Consider the following 22,158-nt stretch of genomic DNA (forward strand, 5'->3'; position numbering starts at 1 on the left):
CACGTCTCCCACTCCGCCCCCTCCCTGGGATTCCAACCACTCCCATCTCCCCTACCTCACACTCAAACTTCTTTCTCCCACTGCCTCCATCCCCCCCCCCCCCACCTTACCGTGCCCTGCTATCTTTCCCTTTCACCCAGAGGCAGCCTCCCCACCCCCCTTTCATCGGTGTGTCTGTGAGTGCTTCGCCACTGATCGTCACCAGTGTTTCTGTGCGTCAGGGTTTCTTCTTTTTGTGCTACAGTGTTTTCTTCAGTGTCCTCCTACATTCGTGCCTCCAGCTGGATGTCTTCTTCTGTTCTACTGATGACTACCTTTGTGTATACAGTGCCTTTCATTGAACGGCTTCTAATCTATCGTGTAATGATCATCATCATGTATTACCATGCTTTTTATGTTCTATGTCTTCTATGTCTATCTGTTGTATCTATTGGCCGAAGAGCGGCATATGTAGGCCGCTGCCGGCGCGCCTCGTACGCAGAATGAATTTACAACAAAGAAAAAGAAAAAAAAGCCTGGCGTCAGTTCTCAGCGGGACTCATAAGCAGAAGCAGCATTCTCCTGAAGATGGTGACGTTGGATCGCCGAAATATCGAGTCAAGTTGATTTTAGGATCCGGCAGCAAACGCGAAGATACTTTCAGAACAGGGAACATTGTGAGATCTTATGTTATGATCTGTCAGCGAACAAAGTCGCATCTGCTGCCGAGGGGCAGCCTAGTGGTAGGCGCCATCGCCTGCAACTTCGACGCTCCGCAGCGTCGTTGGACGACGTTCCTGGACACGAGTTCCTATCCTCGCTTTGTTTTTCAAGAGGCCATGTACAACCCGTGAAAGTTTGCAGCAACACGTCTGGGACATCCTGTGGAATAAAAACACATTGTACTGTGGTTCTTCATCTTACATTAAAATCGTCGACTTCTGTCAGTAACCAAATCCACAAAGAAAACTTTATTTTTAGGTTTTATTTAAATGTAACTACAACTGCTTGTCATAAAAATGTAATACTTTCCTTTGTAAATACAGCGTTTCTTTTTTTTTTTATCTTGCCTGTCTGCATGAGTAATATCTACATAGATAGCACACCATTTTAGCCGGCAGCTGTGGCCGAGCGGTTCTAGGCGCTTCAGTCCGGAACCGCGATGCTGCTACGGACGCAGGTTCGAATCCTGCCTCTGGCATGGATGTTTCTGATGTCCTTAGGTTAGGTAGGTTTAAGTAGTTCTAAGTCAGATGTTAAGTCCCATAGTGCTTAGAGCCATTTGAACCTCACCATTTTATTTGTGTTTGCAATACTCAGTTGTCTGCTGTCGTTGGTATAAGCAGCGGAAAGCCGGGTCGTGACGAAATTAACATTTTCCAAAACTTCCGGCAAGTGTTTCCTATTTAATATTGCAAATAATTACCTTGCATTACCGCTTTCAAGCGTAGATTTTTGTGATCCAACGCCTGCGAACGAGCATCTAGGAAACGGCGAATGGCCGACTTTTAGTGTGATACTTTTGTCGTTGGAGGACGGTAAAAACAAGAGTAGACGACACGTTTTGTATCCCCACGTCATATTACAGAACGTAAAGTTTGGAGGCTTTCACGCCCTATCAGACAGGATATGGGACGTTGACTATCAATGAAATTTGCCAACAGCCGTATAATTGAGATCTTATTTTATTTTATTTTATTTTGACTACCACTTTCAGCATTCCACTATGCCATCTCCAGACCCCATACACATCTCTCAAAAATAGGAGTTTCAATCAAGTTTTCGAATGAAGTACTAGGGATTCGGTTTTGAATTCAGTACATCCAGGAATATGTGGTACTGTATGACAATATCGTTTATTTTTAGAAGATGCATTTGGGCCTGAAGATGGAATAGGCATAGTGGAGTGCGCGAAACTGGTAGTCAAAATAACATCTCAATTAGGCGGCTGTAGACAAATTCAATTGATGGGTACAGTGCTGGTGCAGGCATAAGGGCACGTTCAGCGCACTTCGTTTAACACGAGTCTCCACAGTAGACGACCCCTACATGTTCCCTTATTCGTCCAACAACAGTAAAGTTGTGGAAAATGTTGATTACTTTTGTAAAATCTTAATTACCCAAGATCACATTTGGGAAATGTGATAACTAGTTTTGATCTTCCTCTTATCTTAGACACTGCTGTATGTACTTCGATCTGTAGATGACCGGTAACGATCGAAACTAATTACCACATTTCCTGTATGCGATTTTGGCTAGCAAATATTTTGCGGTAAAAGCTCAATATTCATTGAAATAACAGATCTCGTCTCAGCACTTCAACAGTAGTGGGCACGGATATATCGAGGGAGGACCGTGTATCAGTGGAAACGTGTAAACGGGTCAGATGAATCACATACCTTGTTTCAACATGTCGATGGTCTTGTCTGGATACGCCATAATCCTGGCAAACGACTGCTCCATACAGGCGCCGAGCCACGAACGCAGTCCGTTGGAGACGGGGACATTCACCTCTGCTTCCATGGGCACTTTGACAGCTGTGGGCGACGTGAACATTTTGCGTCTTTCATGTTTATGTCTTCCCAGATAGTGATGACATTTTTCAGCAGAATGGTATTGGAATGGCGGCAAATGTTGACAATATGTATACACATTTTTTTCTGATTGAGATGAGTACTTGTCAGTTTCGTGACGATGCATGTTTTTTTCCTCTTAAGTAAACGGACGGAATTAAATAATTACTGAAAGCATTTTAACGTTTCTTTTATTGTAATTTAATGCGACATTACAGTTGTTTCTCGTACCCTACTTTGCGAAGCCTCCTATTTTTCCAATCTTCCTCTTGCAAATTCCTCTCTGAAATACTTCTGCCTCGCTCTTCCCATGTTGTTTCCGGCCTTCCCCTTCATCTATTAGCTGGGAGCCATTCTTTCATCTTCATAGGCCCCCTGTGGTAGGAGGAGTTTAGTGTTTAAAGCCGTGCAGACAACGAAGTCATTAGAGTCGGAGCACACTCTCGGATCATGAAAGGCTGGAGAAGGAAAGCGGCCGTGCCCTTTCGAAGGAACTATTCATGCATTTGCCTTAAGCGATTTAGGGAAATCAAAGTGGCCAGGTGCGGGTTCGAACTGTCGTCCTCCCAAATACGAGTCCACAGTGCTAACCACTGCGTTAGACCATCTGTCCTCACCCAAACGGCATACATGTCCATCTCATCTCCATCTCATTCTCATCTTTCCTTTTGCTCTGATCATTTTCATTATATTGATCTCATATTCATTTTTCCGAAGAATTTCTTAATTTTATTCCAGAATGTCAACCTACAGCAACACCCCAAAATCCCACCTCCATTGTCACTAAGCTGCTCTTAATTATTTCAGTTATTTCCCAAGTTTCTGCGCCATACGTTGCTGTACTTTCTACAATAGTTTCAAAAATCCCGATCTTCGTTTCTGATCTAATATGCGTGCTCCATAGAGTCCCTTTGACTGTTCAGAGATTTCACTAAACCCGCCCAAAGATGTAAACAACCATGTATGAGCAGCGCCTATTAGATGGAGGGGGTCCGACTGCCAATCACTTCCAGTCATTCCACCAGGAAGGAGGTACACGGCTCGTGTTGTCTGTAGTTCAACCATGCCTAGACAGTCAATAACGCGGTTCCATCGCGTTCGCATTGTTACTTTGTGCCAGGAAGGGCTCTCAACAAGGGTAGTGTCCAGGTGTCTCGGAGTGAACCAAAGCGATGTTGATCGGACATGGAGGAGATACAGAGAGACAGGAGCTGTCGATGACATGCCTCGCTCAGGTAGCCCAAGGGCTACTACTGCGGGTGCATGACCGCTACCTACGGATTATGGCTTGGAGGAACCCTGAAAGCAACGGCACCATGTTGAATGATGCTTTTCGTGCAGCCTCAGGACATCCTGTTACGACTCAAACTGTGCGCAATAGGCTGCATGATGGGCAACTTCACTCCCGACTTCCGTTGCGAGGTCCATCTTTGTAACCACGACACCATGCAGCGCGGTACAGATTGGCTCAAGAACATGCCGAATGGACCGCTCAGGATTGCCATCACGTTCTCTTCACCGATGAGTGTCGCATATGCCTTCAACCACACAATTGTTGGAGAAGTCGTTTGGAGGCAACCCGGTCAGGCTGAACGCCAGTTTTGGACTAAATGGCTCGTATGAGGTCCTCCTCTGCTACCCGATGCATTCTTCGCTGACAATACTGGCGCCAATTTCCTCAGCAATTGCCCCCGGTCCTACGAAATCAGCGCCTGATCTTTTTCGATGACTGCCGCAGTTCGCGACATGCGATTCCTCGAATGATGTTTCGTCAGCGGATTAGCAAAGCCTTCCCCAGACTTCTCCGATGCATTACACTTGGCCGTAGTGTCGTAATGAATTGATCTCGGGTACCCAGAGATCGAACTATTTCACGGGGCGTACGCCCAGCGCGATGACTTTACATAATTGTGGCTCGTCGGTTGTACACCGAACTTGTCCTTAACATCTCGGCCATTTTGAGGTCCTGACTGATTAATAGATGCCTATGGCTTTCAAGAACGCCAGCCGCGACCTCTGGTGGAACTACAACATGGCGTCGAATTTAAATTTGTCCAGATTTCAGCGCCGCATCCTGTATTGTGTGAATTCTTAACCTTCAGCGATGAACCGTGATTTATTTTCAAAGGATATTCTTAAGAATTTATTTTATTTACTAGCGGTTCATCAAGAACACATTTAATCACACCATGTGAGCATGGAAGTAGTTGCCAGGGAGTAACTGATGAAATCATAACCAAATTCCTTTTAACAAATGGAAATTTTATTCTCTTTAATAGTGCCTAAAAGCATTTTTTTTAAAAGAAACAGATTTAAAATTATAATCAGAAGGCACCCTCTAAATATCAAAGTCACAATTTATTTATAGGCAGAAAGAAACAAGTTTTTACTGTATGAGCTTTCGGGAAGAGAACCTTGCAGCTCCCTTTTTACATGGCCGTAGTTACGACCGCTCACAACAGCCTCTGAAAGACTACATTGGTGCAAATCTGCAACACACCAAATTACTTTAAATTGAGTTTTAACAATTTACACAAGCACACAAACTATGCACCCCCCGTAGGAAGGATGGAAATGGTACAAAACACTAACAATTAAAATATTAACCTTGCCACCGAAGGTGCAACTTGATTTTAACTTCTAAGAAAAGTTTACGGTGAAAGGGTGGCAACTTTATATACTAAAATGATCATTTAAATAAAAGCCTATGAAATGCAATCTTATATAAAATTCTACAAGGTTGGCCAAACGATAATTAAGATGCTCTACAGTACACAGATACCGCCTCTCAAGATCATAGGTAATAATATCATAGTTTCCAACGATAAAAACATATTTCAGGTATATCGTTACACTCCAAGCAATAAATTCGTTAACACACCAAATCCGACAAACATGACAGAGGCAGCTACTAACGTACGGCAGATTGATAGGAAGATTACCGAACAACCCGAACCGCAGGTTGCTCTAACCCACCCCTACTCCACAAGGGAAAAACGGACCACCCAATTTATAAATAACCACCTTCCCGCGGGTGGGCAAACGGAGAATAATGGTGGGACGACCCCAAAGCAAAACGGTTAGTGACCTGACCAAGAAAAGAAGTAGAATTTAGCAAGAGTAAATCAAACAACATATCACCAATCACTTAACTTCTAATGAACTGCGATTTCTCGAGAAGACCTGGCGCAGCACCCGCAAATCGCTCTCCCAAACCGTCCGCTCTCAGCCGCCTCAACGGACGCAGGAAGGCACTCCGATCTCCCGTCTCACGACGTCGCAGCTCGCACCGGCCAGACCGATGTCGTGGGTTGACTCCTGTTGCTCTCGTGTCGACCGCGAAGTCACTAATCCTCGCCATACGCCGCGGCCCACTACACTCACGTGGCGACCTCACATGCGCCGACGCTCAAGACGGACAAGTCACCTTGTGTCTCAGTGCGCGACCGACCAACCGATCGATCCTACCGCCAATGACCATTGCCTGAGCAAACTCGAGCAGACTGGCGGCCTAACGCTCAGACTCAGACGCAGGAACTAAGGCCCGACCGGGCGACCACTCGCTGAGCTCTCTTTCTAGCGAAGTGGAAAGACTCTCATTTTGCCGGCTTTAAAGGTTGATCCGAACGACACACATACTAGCATTCTGAACGACAGACAGACACTAACTGCCTAACAAATGCGGACGAGAGAGAGACCAGCAAGCTGGGGACGAGAGACTGACCCGGACTGACTTTCCTCGCCTTGGAACAAGACGCTGTTCAGTCTGTAACAAAAGCATGCATGGCTGACGTGGCCGTTTCACCTTGTGTTGCAGGTACGTCTTCAGAATTGACGGAGCCTTGTTTGTCTTTCCATCTGCTGCTGCCGCCGCCGCCGCCGCCACACTTGTTGCATTCATCCAGAAAGGTAGGCGCTGCAGGCTGCCGCTGATGCAGCTCTCTCTCTCTCTCTCTCTCTCTCTCTCTCTCTCTCTCTCTCAATGACTTCACACACTTCCTGCCTCGTATCAGCACCGCAGCTCCGCGGGGGCTCGCGCGGATGACTCACTCAAGTCGTTCTCACCGCGCAAAGCGCGGGTTCTGGAGATTGTGGCTCTTCAAATAGCCAGTGTTTCCACGATTTTCACCAAAAAGAGAACTAATCTTTTTTTAAGAAAAACAAGCAGTAATTCTATTCGCACAAAACCTGTTTTGCAGCGGAAGCAGATTAATTAATAAATGTTAAGATCGTTTTCCATTTCAGTTTCAATTTATTAAAAACGTAAATTCTGGACTCAATTTTATTGTGCTAGTTGGGGTACCCGGCTTCGCTGAGGGAGTTGATATAAGACTGAATAAGAAGACTGAATAAGAAGAATAAAACGATAAACTTTGAAGTATAAGAGGTAAAAAAATACTGAAAACTTATTCAAACTACACTGAAGAGCCAAAGAAACTGGTACACCTGCCTTATATCGTGTAGGGCCCCCGCGAGCACGCAGAGGTGCCGCAGCACGACCTGGCATGGACTCGACTGATGTCTGAAGTAGTGTTGGAAGGAACTGACACCATGAATCCCGCAGGACTTTTCATAAATCCGTAAGAGTACGAGGGGGTGAAGATCGTTGCAAGGCTTCTTAGATACGCTCAATAATATTCATGTCTGGGGAGTTTGATGGCCAGAGAAAGTGTTTCAACTCAGGAGGGTGTTCCTGGAGCAACTCTGTAGAAATTCTGGATGTGTGAGGTGTCGCATTGTCCTGCTGGAATTTCCCAAGTCCGTCGGAAAGCACAATGGACATGAATGGATGCAGGTGATTGGACAGGATGCTAATGTACATGCCACGTATATGAGTCGTATCTACACGTATCAAGCGTCCCATATCACTCCAACTGCACGAGTCCGCACACCATTACAGAGCCTCTGTCGGTTTAAACAGTCACCTGCTGACACAACATTGTCTCCATACCCGTACATGTCCACGCGCTCGATACAGTTTGAAACGAGACTCGTCCAGCCAGGCATCATATTTCCAGTCATCAATAGTCCGATGTTGATGTTAATGGGCCCAGGCGAGGCGTAAAGCTTTGTGTCGTGCAGTCATCAAGAGTACACGAGTGGGCCTTCTGCTCCATTACAAGTGCAGAAAAAAGACAAGCTGAAATAAAGAACTCAATCCGAAAATGATAACAAAATAATTTTCAACATTTGATCCATGTACTAACATCTATAACTTATCATTAAATTGAACAGCCTCCTATCTATGGTGTTTCATTGAATGGTTCGCACGCTCACACTTGTTGATGGCCCATCACTGAAATATGCAGCAATTTGCAGAAGGGTTTGTGACGGTATCACCTCTTACCTTAAACTGCAATCGATGCTAACTTTATTCCTCTGCCTGATCGTGAGATAACCTACTGGAAACAGAACAATCAAACTGGGGTTCGTTTCTGAAACACTGCAGCACAGTGTAACCAATACTAAACAAGAGGGTTAGCAACAGACGTTCTCCCAGCACAAAAGCAAGTTGTAACTTTACATATTAATATCGGCTGCCAGCCTAATTAGGCATTCTTGTGTCAAGCAATGTAATAAAGTAGAAGGCAGTGCTAAGGCTAACCTAACCTTCCTGACACACACACACACACACACACACACACACACACACACACACACACAAACACACACACACACACACAAAACTCTTTCTTTATACCCGTTCACACGACAACACGGTAACCTAACCTTGGAGATAAATGTATTGCTAACTTGGAAGTCAGACAAACAAATGGCCAAAGAGATAGCCAACTGTAACATATGCCTCTCAACAACATGTACCTTAAATGAATTAGATGCAACAGTTTATAAAACCAACTACCGACGCACATGAAACTAGTAGCAGTACTGAACAGGGAAAAGCTTGAAGTGATTCTGAATTTAAATCAAGGGGTCTGCTAATGATCATACACTATAACTTCATTGCTTAGTACAGGGTCTCTATGCCTTTGCATTAACCAACTTGCGTTAGAATAGATAACACAATAAATAGTTTTTTCTTAAACTCGGTTTGTAGCAACTAAACAGAATGCAGATCTAACTACACTCACTCTGAAGGAGCCTTTGCTTTGCTTCATTAACTGACTAGCCTAGTACGTGAGGACAACTTAAACTTTCGTGGTTTGAAGGACCATGCTCATTAACAAAACTATCCCAGTATGTATGAGAAATGGTAAGTGTTCTCATCATTAATTATTAATCAAGCAAAGTACAACAAATTAAATACTTTAAACAACAAATGTGCTTTGATAAGAAGTCTTTTGACCTACTAAAAAGTATAATTGGCTATGCAAAGGACAACACAACATTAAACTCAAGTTCAACCACTTTCTCTTAGGACACTCGGAATTAAATTAACTAGGATACGATTCATGTCCAGGTTTGTAGTTTGGGATAATCACCGGTGTAAGATAGCGTTTTTAGCAACACCACGATTATTATTAAAATCAACCAAATTTCACAAATACCTGGTCCATTTACAAATATAAACAATTTAGTGGAAGGAAAAAATTGGAGATTTTTGATAAGATCTTATGGGACCAAACTGCTGAGATCATCGGTCCATAAGCTTACACACAATTTAATCTAGCTTAAACTAGCTTACGCTAAAGACGATACACACACCCATGCCGGAGGAAGGATTGGAACCTCCGCCGGGGGAGCCCCGACAAAACGCCGTGACTACCCCGCGCGGCTTAGTGGAAGGCTTGTGACACTGGTGGCGCAATTTGCATGGGGTGTTAACCTGGCGGCGGTGCAATCAAAGCAATTCTATTGGCTTCGCCCTGCTGCATATCTTCTTGGCGCCGGAATTATATTTTTATAGGGCCAAAAACAGGCCATGGTAATGGTATCACCAAATGCAGCATCCGAGCCCGCTAAATACTGCCCTTAAACTCTTCTGGCCTCAAAACTCCAGGAATATGAGCCACAATGATCAGCTAGTGCTAGCGAGGTGTTAAATACAGCACTGCTCAGACCACACTCCTTACCCGTCACAAAGGACGAGTTCCCACTTGTGCACCAGCCACACCTTTTCCACTCCGCAGGGCTACTTCCGTAGCTGCGGCGCTTCCCCACATCTTTTACATTCAGCACTACATTCCCTGAACTATGGACCAAGTTATTTGTAGTACATTATACAGAGTTTTACAAAAAGATACGGCCAAACTTTCAGGAAACATTCCTCACACACAAATAAAGAAAAGATGTTATGTGGACATGTGTCCGGAAACGCTTAATTTCCATGTTAGAGCTCGTTTTAGTTTCGTCAGTATGTACTGTACTTCCTCGATTCACCGCCATGATTTCATACGGGATACTCTACCTGTGCTGCTAGAACATGTGCCTTTACAAGCACGACACAACATGTGGTTCATGCACGATGGAGCTCCTGCACATTTCATTCGAAGTGTTCGTACGCTTCTCAACAACAGATTCGGTGACCGATGGATTGGTAGAAGCGGACCAATTCCATGGCCTCCACGCTCTCCTGACCTCAACCCTCTTGACTTTCATTTATGGGGGCATTTGAAAGCTCTTGTCTACGCAACCCCGGTATCAAATGTAGAGACTCTTCGTGCTCGTATTGTGGACGACTGTAATACAATGCGCCATTCTCCAGGGCTGCATCAGCGCATCAGGGATTCCATGCGACGGAGGGTGGATGCATGTATCCTCGCTAACGGAGGACATTTTGAACATTTCCTGTAACGAAGTGTTTGAAGTCGCGCTGGTACGTTCTGTTGCTGTGTGTTCCCATTCCATGATTAATGTGATTTGAAGAGAAGTAATAAAATGAGCTCTAACATGGAAAGTAAGTGTTTCCGGACACATGTCCACATAACATATTTTCTTTCTTTGTGTGTGAGGATTGTTTCCTGAAAGTTTGGCCGTACCTGTTTGTAACACCCTGTATAAACATCATTTCAGTAGTTATTTAAATTCACAAGCATAATTGAAACAACATCGTTCAAAAGTTCACATAACTGAAATATGTACACATAGTCAAAGATTTTCCATGACAGATACGACATTATACATAAGCAGTACTACAAATTGACACAGAAATATCGATATAGATACAAAATAGGTCAAAAATAAGTATTACAGGTTGCACTTTTGTTTTGTTGAACAATTCTCTTCAGTTGTCGTTGGTCCCGTTCTTGCAGGATCTTTTACCGGAAGCAGCGATGTCGGAGGTTTGATGTTTTACCGGATTCCTGATACTCCCGGTACACTCGTGAAATGGTCGTATAGAAACATCCCCACTTTATCGCTACCTCGGAGATGCTGTATCCCATCGTTCGCGCGCGACTATAACAGCACTTAAATCTTGATAACCTTCCATTATACCTGCACTAAACGATCTAACAACTGCGTCAGACACCTCGCTTATACAAGCGTTGCCGAACGCAGCGCCTTATTCTGCCTGTGTACACATCTCTGTATTTGAATACGCATGCATATACCAGTGTATTTGCAGTACTTGTTAAGGATTAAGAGTTTGGCAGATGTTATTCGTTTTTCTGATTACGACGTGTTTGTGTTTTTTCTTGATTCTTTAAGCCGTTCATTTCGTTGTTATTCAGTTTCTCTATTTCTCACTGCTTATTCTCGTTCCTCGGGAAATTAAACATGCTGCGCGCTGTTCATCTGTGATTTTTTTTTTAGGTGCTACTTTTGTTTTCGACGTTTTGCTTCAGGACTAGCAAGAGCTAATCCCCTTTTTCATTTGCGGCTTGTCTAAAATACATATCAAATCAGGAATCCACGACGGGATTCCCCCACCAATGGATAGCCCAAACAGTGGGGAATTCTAGAACACATCAAAAGGGCTTCGTATGGTTCAGAATGTTCCAGAATATTTCACAAGATTCGAGAGTGTTTTGGAACGTTCCACAATGATGTGGGATGTTCCGTGATATTCTCGAACATTCTGGAATCTTCCCGAATGTTCCATACTGTTCCGGACATCCCAGAACATCCCGGGTCATTGTGGATCATTCCGGAACATTATGGAATGCTCTCGAACGTTCTGCAATGTTCTCGAGCACTCTCGAATGTTCTGGAATGTTCTAGAAATTTCAATAGAGTGAAACTTCCCAGCCGTTACGTCTTCAAAACACGCCCTTTAGGTAAAAACGAGAACATTCTGAATGGATGGGGGACAGGGGGCTACCATACCATATAACTCCCTTCACCGTACCGGGACTCGTTTCTGAGTTTTAGCGGCAAGCACACTGAACACTTACTTTTATAAAATATATTGATTACGTCTTTGTCGGTGAGAAAATGTTGTAAAATACGTCGAAACAGGCATAGATCTTGTTGAAAAGAGAACTTAACTGATTAATACGGGATGAAATTATAAAAAAGCCAAAATGAAATTAGGTATAATAATAATAATAATAATAATAATAATAATGACAAAAGTAAAATATTGTCGCTATTACGCACTGATTATCCGGGAACACGATACTAGTTCCAGGTTGCCCATCTAACAGCTTCCAGTGGCAACAAAAGATTGATTTTCTATGTTTCGCGTGGTTACTGAAGGAGTCTAAAAATTTTAAAAACTGTCGTATTCTGCTCTTTAGAAGATATAACACTACGTTAAAAGTTTAACACAATAAGACAATTATCACAATTATAAACTGTGTGTTTGTGTTGCGACAGCGTAACGACGGCGCACAAACACGCGGACTTTATTCATCCAGTATTTGAGAGTGAGAGCACTTAGCGAATCCCAGCAAACTTTACACGAGATTTCAAAAAATTTGGAAATGTAGTAACGTCATATGGGACCAAACTGCTGAGGTCGTCAGTCCCTAAGCTTACCCACTACTTAATCAAACTTACGCTAAGGACAACACACACACCGCTATCCTCCACGGCCCTCATTCTACGGATTCCATACAGGTACTGAGAAAGAAAATTGTGTCTTAGGATATAAATTTCAATAAAAAATATTTTATCTGATGAATTCTCATTATGAGTGAATAGAGCAATCAGTATACGCCGTTTCATCTGTTTTTGTAGTGCCCAGTATTAAGCGGTGCGCCATGCAATGGAACTATCACATCGACAGTCCTCTTCCGGCCTGGTGACAAATGTTTTCCTGCTGTGTGCCACGCAGGAAACAGCACGCAGCGTGCTGGAACGTGGGATTTTCACCTCGAATATTGTTACTGTGAAGTCCAAAGTGAAACGGCACTTTAATCGTCGTACCAAAGATATTGATGAAGTTCTACAGATGGTGAAATCTCATTCTGTCCTGTATACCAGAATCCCTTGCAGTCCTCGCCAAAGAATACTCATAACATATCTTAAGATCTGTACAAATATGTGAGTGGCGTGATTGCGTTGCACTTTTACTCTGATTCTGAAAATTTCCTCTACTCCCTTCAATATTATTTTAGCAATAAATTTAAACAGGAGTGTTCTAAGAACACATGTCAGTAACGTTCCTTCCTTGATTCGTAATTTATTTCATAGGCCCCTTGAAGTCTTACATCTCTCTGCTTTATACTCATTCTTGTAGGGATTTTAAAAATCTGAATATTGCGTACTAAATCGAAATTAGCCCCCTTTTCCTCCACTACACTGCCTCATTCATTCAGTGCTATTTAGATTTTTATCAAAGTTCATCAACTTTTTCTATAGATCCTAACAGTTTCATCAAGCAGTGACCTGGGCGTGTAATTTTACGGAATAATATGTGGTGTTGTTTCCTTTTCTGTATCCTATCAATACTCACTGTTAGCTGCTTTCCTGTTCATAGTGATGGTGGCATTATTCTTACAATACGTGTAGTCTCCTACGTAGGAGCATTTTCCGAACGAGATGGCACAGTGGTAGGACAGTGGAATCGCATTAAGGAGGATGTTGATTCAAATCACCATTAGACCACCCAATATTAGGTTGCAGTGGCTTTCCTAAGTCACTTGAGGCAAATGATGAGATAGGTGTTCTGGAAGAGCACGGCTGGTTTCCTTCCCTATCCTTTATCAATCCGAGTTTGTGCTTGATTTCTTATGACCTCGTCGTCGATGGAACGTTAAATCATAATCTTCCTTCCAGGAATCTTTGTCCTTTTACAATTAATGTTTATGCTATTTCATCCCATTGTAAGAGATTTACATGTAATAGCAATGTTCAAAAATATGTTATTTCCTGCTTCAATTTCTTGAAGAAAGGCCCCAATTGTACTACTACTGACGGCTAGGCATTCCAGGGATCTCAGCGACGGACTATGTTGCCTGCAGTGTTTTCCACTAAGGATATGGTTGTTCTGTTATTATCTGAAGTGTGCCTTTAAAGAGCAAAAGTGGTTTAGATGGCAGCATGCGACTTCGTTTTGCCCCTTTCGGCGACAATAAATCATCTGAATGCGTCACAGGTCGTCTTGGATCGTTCTCAGTGCCTCCATTGTGATCTGAATATGGTTTTGGCAAAATATTCATTGAATTCGACTCTGTCCTAATGAGTGAGATCGAACATGTGACCTCTCATTTACACAGTTATCTTTTGAAAACATAATCATCGGCACCAATAACACCAAGAATAAAATTGTTTGTTTCGCCATGAAATATTTTGCTTTATCAAGATTTTCTTTGACAGATTGATCCTCCCGCTTCCTAAGTTGAGCTCGGACGCTACTGTTGCCTTTTCTTGCATTCTTTTTACACGCAATTTCCGTTTTACTGTGCAACACAATTAAAGGATCAGTTTCTTGAAACCCGTAATTGTCTCCCATTGCAGCGCATAAGTTTGAAATTTGGTTCAGACATGCCTCCAACCGTCGTCTGTAAAGGTGAAAACGCGTGCCGCGTTGTGACGTCGTTCTCGGACTCAGTGATGCTTCAGATTGCAAGGTGTAGACGCATGCAAGAGCTCAGATGATCATGTGAGCTGTAAGGTGGGTTAATGATGTCACATTGACACCAGATACCACCACAATCCTTCCAACGCCACCTTGGACGTGTCACACGAAGGGAAGATAGTCACCTCACTTGTGACCCACATATCAGCCCTTCGTGTGACGACTACGAGATGGAGGTCAGAACCACGACTCATAGCACTGAAATCACGCAGTTTCTTACGGGTCCCGAGAAAAAGCATTTAAAACAATCTACCTCTCAGAATCAATACGAAAAGGTCTCTGGAGGTCCATAAAGGGCGTCAATGAAACCACCCCTTCGCTAAGAGCATTCGTTTTCACACATATCGCGCTCGATAACGCAGTTTGCAGTGCGATGTACGACAGGATGAGTTTCCTAATAAACTTAGACCACTGCTGACGCTCCACAGACGATCTAACCCTTTCCAAGGACACTGCGGGGTCGCAACCCCAAAAACAAAATTTGAACGTGTACCGAAGCGGAGAACGTGTTTACTCTGTGTCATTGTTTTCCGCCCTCCTGTGGTGTATGTACGTAATGTGCGACTTTGAAGCACACGCGAATAATGTGGAAAGTGTTCCTTCAGGGACCTCCCCAGTCCTTTATTTCTATCGATTTCACTTGCACACCTTGATGAAAATGTCCCTGCTTAAAGACATCGATCCACCAATCTCCACCCGCCGACGAGCCAGGCAATTCTTCAAGCGCCTTTCTGATATCGCAGTGGCCAGCAGGCGGTTATCTGGAGCGGGTTGCTTAGCCCGCCTACGATTAGGGACTGACGAACGAGCCCAGTGAAGGAGTTAAAATGGCACCGAGGGTGACTCCGAACTTGAGAGGATCTTAGAGGGAACCTTTCCGTTTTTGTACGTGTTAACGTCGCACCCATCCATGCGCATGTCACAGAAGTCTACGAAAAACGATGAACAAGCTGTTCTGCTTCGGATCACGTTAAAAATTTCGTCGAATGGTTTTGAACGGCCGGCCGGTGTGGCCGTGCGGTTCTAAGCGCTTCAGTTTGGAACCGCGTGACCGCTACGGTCGCAGGTTCGAATCCTGCCTCGGGCATGGATGTGTGTGATGTCCTTAGGTTAGTTAGGTTTAAGTAGATCTAAGTTCTAGGAGACTGATACCCTCAGATGTTAAGTCCCATAGTGCTCAGAGCCATTTGAACCATTTGGTTTTGAACGGTCCCTAATGGCTCAACACTGTATACAAAAACAGAACTTGGGTCACAATGTGCTCCAAAGGGGTGAGGTCACATTCCGTGGTGTTGCAGCTCCGCGATGTCCTTAGAAAACGGTTTAATCTTCCGGTGGGGGATTGCAAAATTTGTCAAGAATGTCGTCCTGTTGTACATCGCACTATCAACTGTCGTTTACAAGTGCGAAATGTGTGAAAATGAACGCTCCTAGGGAAGGGATGCTCTCATTGATACCCTTCTATAGTGCCTCCTGAGGCATTTTCCAGTCGATTTTGAGCGGTGGTGTGTTGAAAACGTTAGCCACCTATAAGAAACCTACGTGATTTCAAGGCTAGGTGGCGTGGTTCTAACAGCCATCTTACATCCGTGAAACGAAGGTGTCAAAGGTGTGTAAGAGGCGGCACGATGGCCCTCCCATCACATGGCACGTCAACAATGGTACTGGGCAGACTCGTGGTGAAATATGGAGCCAATGTGACACCATTAACCCACCTTACAGCTCACATGAACTTCTGAGCTCTGGCCATTTTTTGGCTTGTGTCCACGCCTCCCTGTTTCAAACGTCGCAGGGTGCCACGGTTTTGCGCCGCTACAGATGAAATTAACCTAATTTCAAACTTCTGCGTCGCAATGGGAAACAATTACGGGATTTAAAAAAGTGACCTTTCAATTGTGCTGCGCAATGTAGATTACATACTTTACTATCTCTTCACTGAAATTAATATGTTTAATACAGTCCCGGTATTTGCTGTTCTCTTCGTATCAGGCAATGTGGTGTCAACTGGTGCTCTCAGAAAAAGCATCTGTGCACTTCTTCCCTTTCGTTCTGTTGTATAGTAAGCGTCCAACTTTCATTTTCATACAAGAACGTCGGTACTTCTATTACTTTATGTAGTTTAAATAATGTATTTCCTCTTCACTGTAATACACCAAATCATATAGGGACACTCATAATCCGTTATACTAATATAACACGGGGTGAAGGACGGAAAGAAGGAGGGAGATAGAGACTGGCCCAATACAGAAATACACACAAATTCAATACCAAGGCTGATTTTGTAAACGTTTCCGAAAACTGTTGTTTTACTGGCAGCTATATGTTAAATATGTTGACGATCGTGCTAATTGGTGAAAGTCTGGTAGATGACGACCTCGGGAAAGATTAGTTTTGGTTTCAGAGAAATGTATGAACATGCGACGCAACACTAGCTGTATGACTTATCTTACAAGATGGGCCGAAGAAAGGCATATCTCGTTTCACAGTATATGAAAATTGAGAGAAAGCTTCTGACGAAATTGAGTATACACGATGCTTGAAATTCTGAGCGTTGCGGCGATGACGGAATAGGGACCTACGTGATATCTACAAGCTGTACGGAAGCCAGACTACAGTTAGAAATTATCATGGGAGACAATAATTTAGGTGTGACTGCGACGCAGATGTAGCCTTTGTCCCAAATTGTTCAGTCTGTCCACTGAGCAAGTAGTAAAGGAAACCAAACGGAAATTTGGAAAGGGAATCAAAGTTCAAGGAGCAGTATTCGCCGATGACACTGTAATTCTGTGAGAGACTGAAACAGGCTTTGAGGATCAGCTGGACGGAGTCAGCAATGTCTTCAGAACAGATTTTAAGATGAATACGAATAAAAGTACAACAAATTAAAACACACGATGGTGCGGGAATTAGATTAAAAATGAGTCACGAAAAATAGTATATGAACTGCATTAGTAGTGTAGCAAAGTAACTGACAATGGTCGATGTATAGAAGATGTAAAATTCAGACTAACAGTAGCAAGGGAAGTATTTCTGCAAAAGAGAAATTTGTTAATATTGAATATAAAATTAAGTGTTCAAAAGTCGTTTCTCAAAATATGGCACCCTGTATATAGCCCTGTACGGAAGAGGAGGTTGAATGAAAAGTTGTGCAGACAAGGAAGGAATAGACGCTTTTGAAATTTATTGTTACACCAGAGTGCTGAATGTTAGATGATTAGATCAATCCGATAATGGAAGGCTTAGTGGGGGGAAGAGGTGGCGGACTGTAGAGGAAGACCACAGTTTGAGTGAAGTAAGGGGGTTCAAATGGACGTTAATTGCAGTAGTTATGCAGAGCTAAACTGGCTTGCTCAGGATACACAGCATGCAGAGCTTCATTAAACTAGTCTTTGAACTGACGACAATAAAAACAATTCTGAAAGAAATAAGCTGATAAATGATTCAAATGGCTCTGAGCACTGTGGGACTTAACTTCTGAGGTCATCAGTCCCCTAGAACTTAGAACTACTTAAACCTAACTAACCTAAGGACATCACACACATCCATTCCCGAAGCTGGATTCGAACCGTAGCGGTCGCACGGTTCCAGACTGTAGCGCCTAGAACCGCTCGGCCACTCCGGCCGGCCTAAGCTGATAAGTTTCTGTAATGAATGTCATTACAATTGTTACCCTTGAACGTTGGTGATGTCGTTGGGGTCGTATCTATGGTACTAGGCTGTTGCCTGCTTGATTTTTCTTGGGCTGGTTATAGCCACCTGCGCCTTAACTGTACTAGAAGTTCGCGTCCCTCAGTTTGAGCAACTCCGGTATTTGGTGGGAGGCGAGACCACGTAACTGCGTAAATATACTTGATGTCCACCGTGCGCCAACAGGATACAGGAGCATATGACTATAAATTATTCTGCAGCTTTCCTGCAGTATTTTACTTCCTCGAGTCTCGTCTGAAAGTTAAATCTTGTCGCGTGGTTACCACATAAATGTGTGTGACAGCTGTCAGGAGGTATCCGTTTCAGTTATTGCTGAATAAATATTGTTGCCTGTGCTCAGCGTATGCATTTAACGGGCCTAATAACTGACACACAGTTAACACAGACCATTTCAGCCAACTACCATCATATATGTGTTTCTCAATGGGATCCTAAGTGAAGAAACACTTTCTCCTCAAGCCCACCAGAGTTGCAAAATTCCACACATAGATACGTAGAATTCACCGCGCAGAAACATACTGTAAGATGTATCTGTTGTTAATCGTAGAAATTCACGCAGGCAACTATTCGAAGAATTAGGCATAGTGACAAAAGTCTCTCGATACCTATACTCTGTTATGAACCTTGCCCTTATGAACTAAGCAGATTTGGATCATAATAGCGTTTATAAACATAACACTAGGGAGAAAACAGTCTCCTCTATTCGCTTCTAAACTTTGTCTTTCACGGAACGCAATGACGTGTGCAGCCAAAGAAAAAAATATTTGACCGCCTACGTTGTGAATTAAAGTTTTAAGATCAAATAGACATCATCTCTACTTAACAACTGCTTCTACTCTGTAGATGACCTGGATAGATAGTCTCTCTATCCGTCTAGGCTATGTTTACAAGATTTGGTTTTTGTTAGATCACACTTGGTCAGTCTTCTCGTACAGCATGTAGGCCACTGTGCAAATCATATTAAGAACTCAGTCGATTTTATCGTCGAAATTAACTGTCTTCGACTTTGTGAGGTCATAATGGTCAGTTTTGACGTGGTTGCGATGTTTACGAATGAGTCTATCGAACGCTCTTTGGTCATAGTATTCCAACTCTTTGAAAGTGACGTGATCTGTCTGTTTAGGCGCAATCTTACTTCATCTTATTATTTGTACAATGGCTAGTATTACAATCAGTTTTAAATGGATGGATTGTGCTGCGATGTGTAGTCCATTAGATTTAGCAGTTGCAAATCTCTTTTTACAGAAGTTCGATGAAATTTTCCCGTTAATTCTCTCGGATAAGCTGACGACATGTTCGTAATTTTTAACAGCACCCTCTAGTTCCTTATGGATCTAGAAAAAGACGTCGCCTTGCCCTTCCTCGACATCCTCTTCTGCCGCCAATTTTGGCCACCAGGTGCAACTCTGGCGCTGTATAGCGTCTCGTCGACATCTCTTCTGCTGAACTGAACAAACTGCATAAGCGGCTGTTAACTATAAAATCAACATTATGCCTTTCCCATTTGTTTGATCTTTCCTGCCCACGTCTCTTTCTTAATACATTACACATGCAAACATTTCTGTACGTCTTTCTTGCACTCACAGCGTCAAATGTGCACCTGTTGGCCAACATTGGAACCTTTTTTCAGTGTAAACCGGTTCCGCATTAACGCGATGGAAAATCTACCAAGTCTGTCTGCCATACCATAATTATAGCCCATACAGGACCTCTGTGAATATTGCACTTTAATTAAACCATACAGTACTTAACGACCATAAATTGATTGGATTTTTACGTATTGTCAAAAATTTCATCGCTGTTTTCCTCAAATTGACTATGTCACCCCTCGTTCATCACTTGTTCCGTTTCTACTGTTCCACATATTCTCCTATTTTGGACTGCTTCAGACAATTCCTTCCGTATGTTACAATTTTCGCAAGCAGTAGTGTATCACAACTTTGACCGACGCAGTAGTGGAAGATGTGAGAGAATTCTGCTATCCAGAAGCCAACATCGAGCACGATGCTCGAAGGGAAACATCAGAAGTATGATGCAAGCGAAGAAAGCCTTGTTAAGTAAAGCAACTTATTGGTGTTAGATGTCGATGTTGAAATGTCGAAGGTGTTCCTTAAAGCATACATCTGAAACAAAGGGCAGCACTTTGTAGAAGTCTCACTGCACCATCGAAAACGAGCATTTGAATCTTGGTCCTATCAGAGAGTGTTAAAAGTTAATTGGACAGCCAAAATATGAAATGGAGAAGTACTGAAAGGAGTAGATGGCGTAAAGTATCTATGGAAGACACTTTCGAGAAAAAATGACAGATTAGAGACACTGAAAGGGCCGATAAAGGGGAAAGATAGAAGATAACGAGATAAACAGGTTATAGGGGATAATGGATACAGCAGTTTCGTCTAAATGACACTATTAGCCTAAGATTGAAAAAATGGATGACAGAGTCATACTTGTAAATACTGATGAACTGAAAGAAAAGAAAAACCATTATCATATTAGTTAGTTGAGCGTGCTGTTGTGTCAGAATTATTTCGGTTGTCCGACAAGCTTCAAACATCAAATGCAGATCCGCGCATTGTAAGGGATATAATTAAATTCGCTTCAGTGCGTCTGCTGAACTGTGTTAAGCCTTCTGCGTGCGGATGTGAACGGACTGCAGAGCGCTGCCTCATTTAATCTCACAAACCGGCTGCCCACTGCAGGGGGTCCTCTGGTCCCTTTGTACCTCCCAGTGGCACTCGCTGCCGTGCACCGGCGTTCCTCATAAAGGCTTCTCACGTGAATTACGTACCGCTCAGCACCCTGTCCCATCTGTTGGCATCTATTCTATTCATAACAATAGCATCGGAGTCTTTGTTGTTTGCCTCTGCTGTTGTCCCACAGTACGTCTGTCTGGCCCTAGCCGGTATTTGTCGACAACTTACATAGCTACTGCGTGTGAACGGATATTCATTGTCATCGTACCCTTGCGCTTTATATGATGACTTGGCGACATTTAGGCTGTATCCACTTGTCGTGACAGGCTATCTCTTCCTCTTTTTCCGACTTCTGGTTGGTGACGAGGGCTATGCCTATGCGATTTAACATTTATTTTTGATGCAATCGCTTTAAAAGAAACGGAAACACAACCAAAACGGCGTGTAAAATTACTGATGATGATATAAAATCGTGTGAAACCCAGGTCGCGCTATTCGTCCACGAGACTCAGAGGGCCATAGACACGGGTTCCCAGGTAGATGCCGTGTTTCTTGACTTCCGCAAGGCGTTCGATACAGTTCCCCACAGTCGTTTAATGAACAAAGTAGAAGCATATGGTCTATCAGACCAGTTGTGTGATTGTTTTTAAGAGTTACTACATAACAGAATGCAACATGTTATTCTCAATGGAGAGAAGTCTTCCGAAGTAAGAGTGATTTCAGGCGTGCCGCAGGGGAGTGTCGTAGGACCGTTGCTATTCACAATATCCATAAATGACCTTGTGGATGACATCGGAAGTTCACTGAGGTTTTTTGCGTATGATACTGTAGTATATCGAGAGGTTGTAACAATGGAAAATTGTGCTGAAATGCAGGAGGATCTGCAGCGAATTGACGCATGGTGCAGGGAATGGCAATTGAATCTCAATGTAGACAAGTGTAATGTGCTACGAATATATAGAAAGAAAAATCCCTTATCATTCAGCGACAATACAGCAGGTCAGCAACTGGAAGCAGTTAATTCCATAAATTATCTGGGAGTAGGCATTAGGAGTTATTGAAAATGGAATGATCATATAATGTTGATCGTCGGTAAAGCAGATGCCAGACTGAGATTCATTGGAAGAATCCTAAGCAAATGCAATCCGAAAACAAAGGAAGTAGGTTGTTCGCCCACTGCTTGAATACTGCTCAGCAGTGTGTGATCCGTACCAGATAGGGATGATAGAAGAGATAGAGAAGATCCAACGGAGAGCAGCGCGCTTCGTTACAGGATCAT

At 43.2% G+C, this 22,158-nt stretch overlaps 1 protein-coding gene across 2 annotated transcripts in view; it reads left to right on the plus strand.

The window, feature by feature from the left end:
* Positions 1-22,158, plus strand: part of LOC124798448 (high affinity cAMP-specific and IBMX-insensitive 3',5'-cyclic phosphodiesterase 8A) — a 1,735,971-nt gene that overhangs the window by 59,922 nt on the left and 1,653,891 nt on the right. For both annotated transcript variants that reach the window (XM_047261866.1, XM_047261867.1), the window contains exon 2: positions 6,370-6,461. The gene's annotated coding sequence lies outside the window, so the exon portion shown is untranslated. The remainder of the gene's footprint in view (positions 1-6,369; positions 6,462-22,158) is intronic.

The sequence above is a fragment of the Schistocerca piceifrons genome, chromosome 5 (assembly GCF_021461385.2).
Source record: "Schistocerca piceifrons isolate TAMUIC-IGC-003096 chromosome 5, iqSchPice1.1, whole genome shotgun sequence".
Classification (NCBI taxonomy): domain Eukaryota; kingdom Metazoa; phylum Arthropoda; class Insecta; order Orthoptera; family Acrididae; genus Schistocerca; species Schistocerca piceifrons.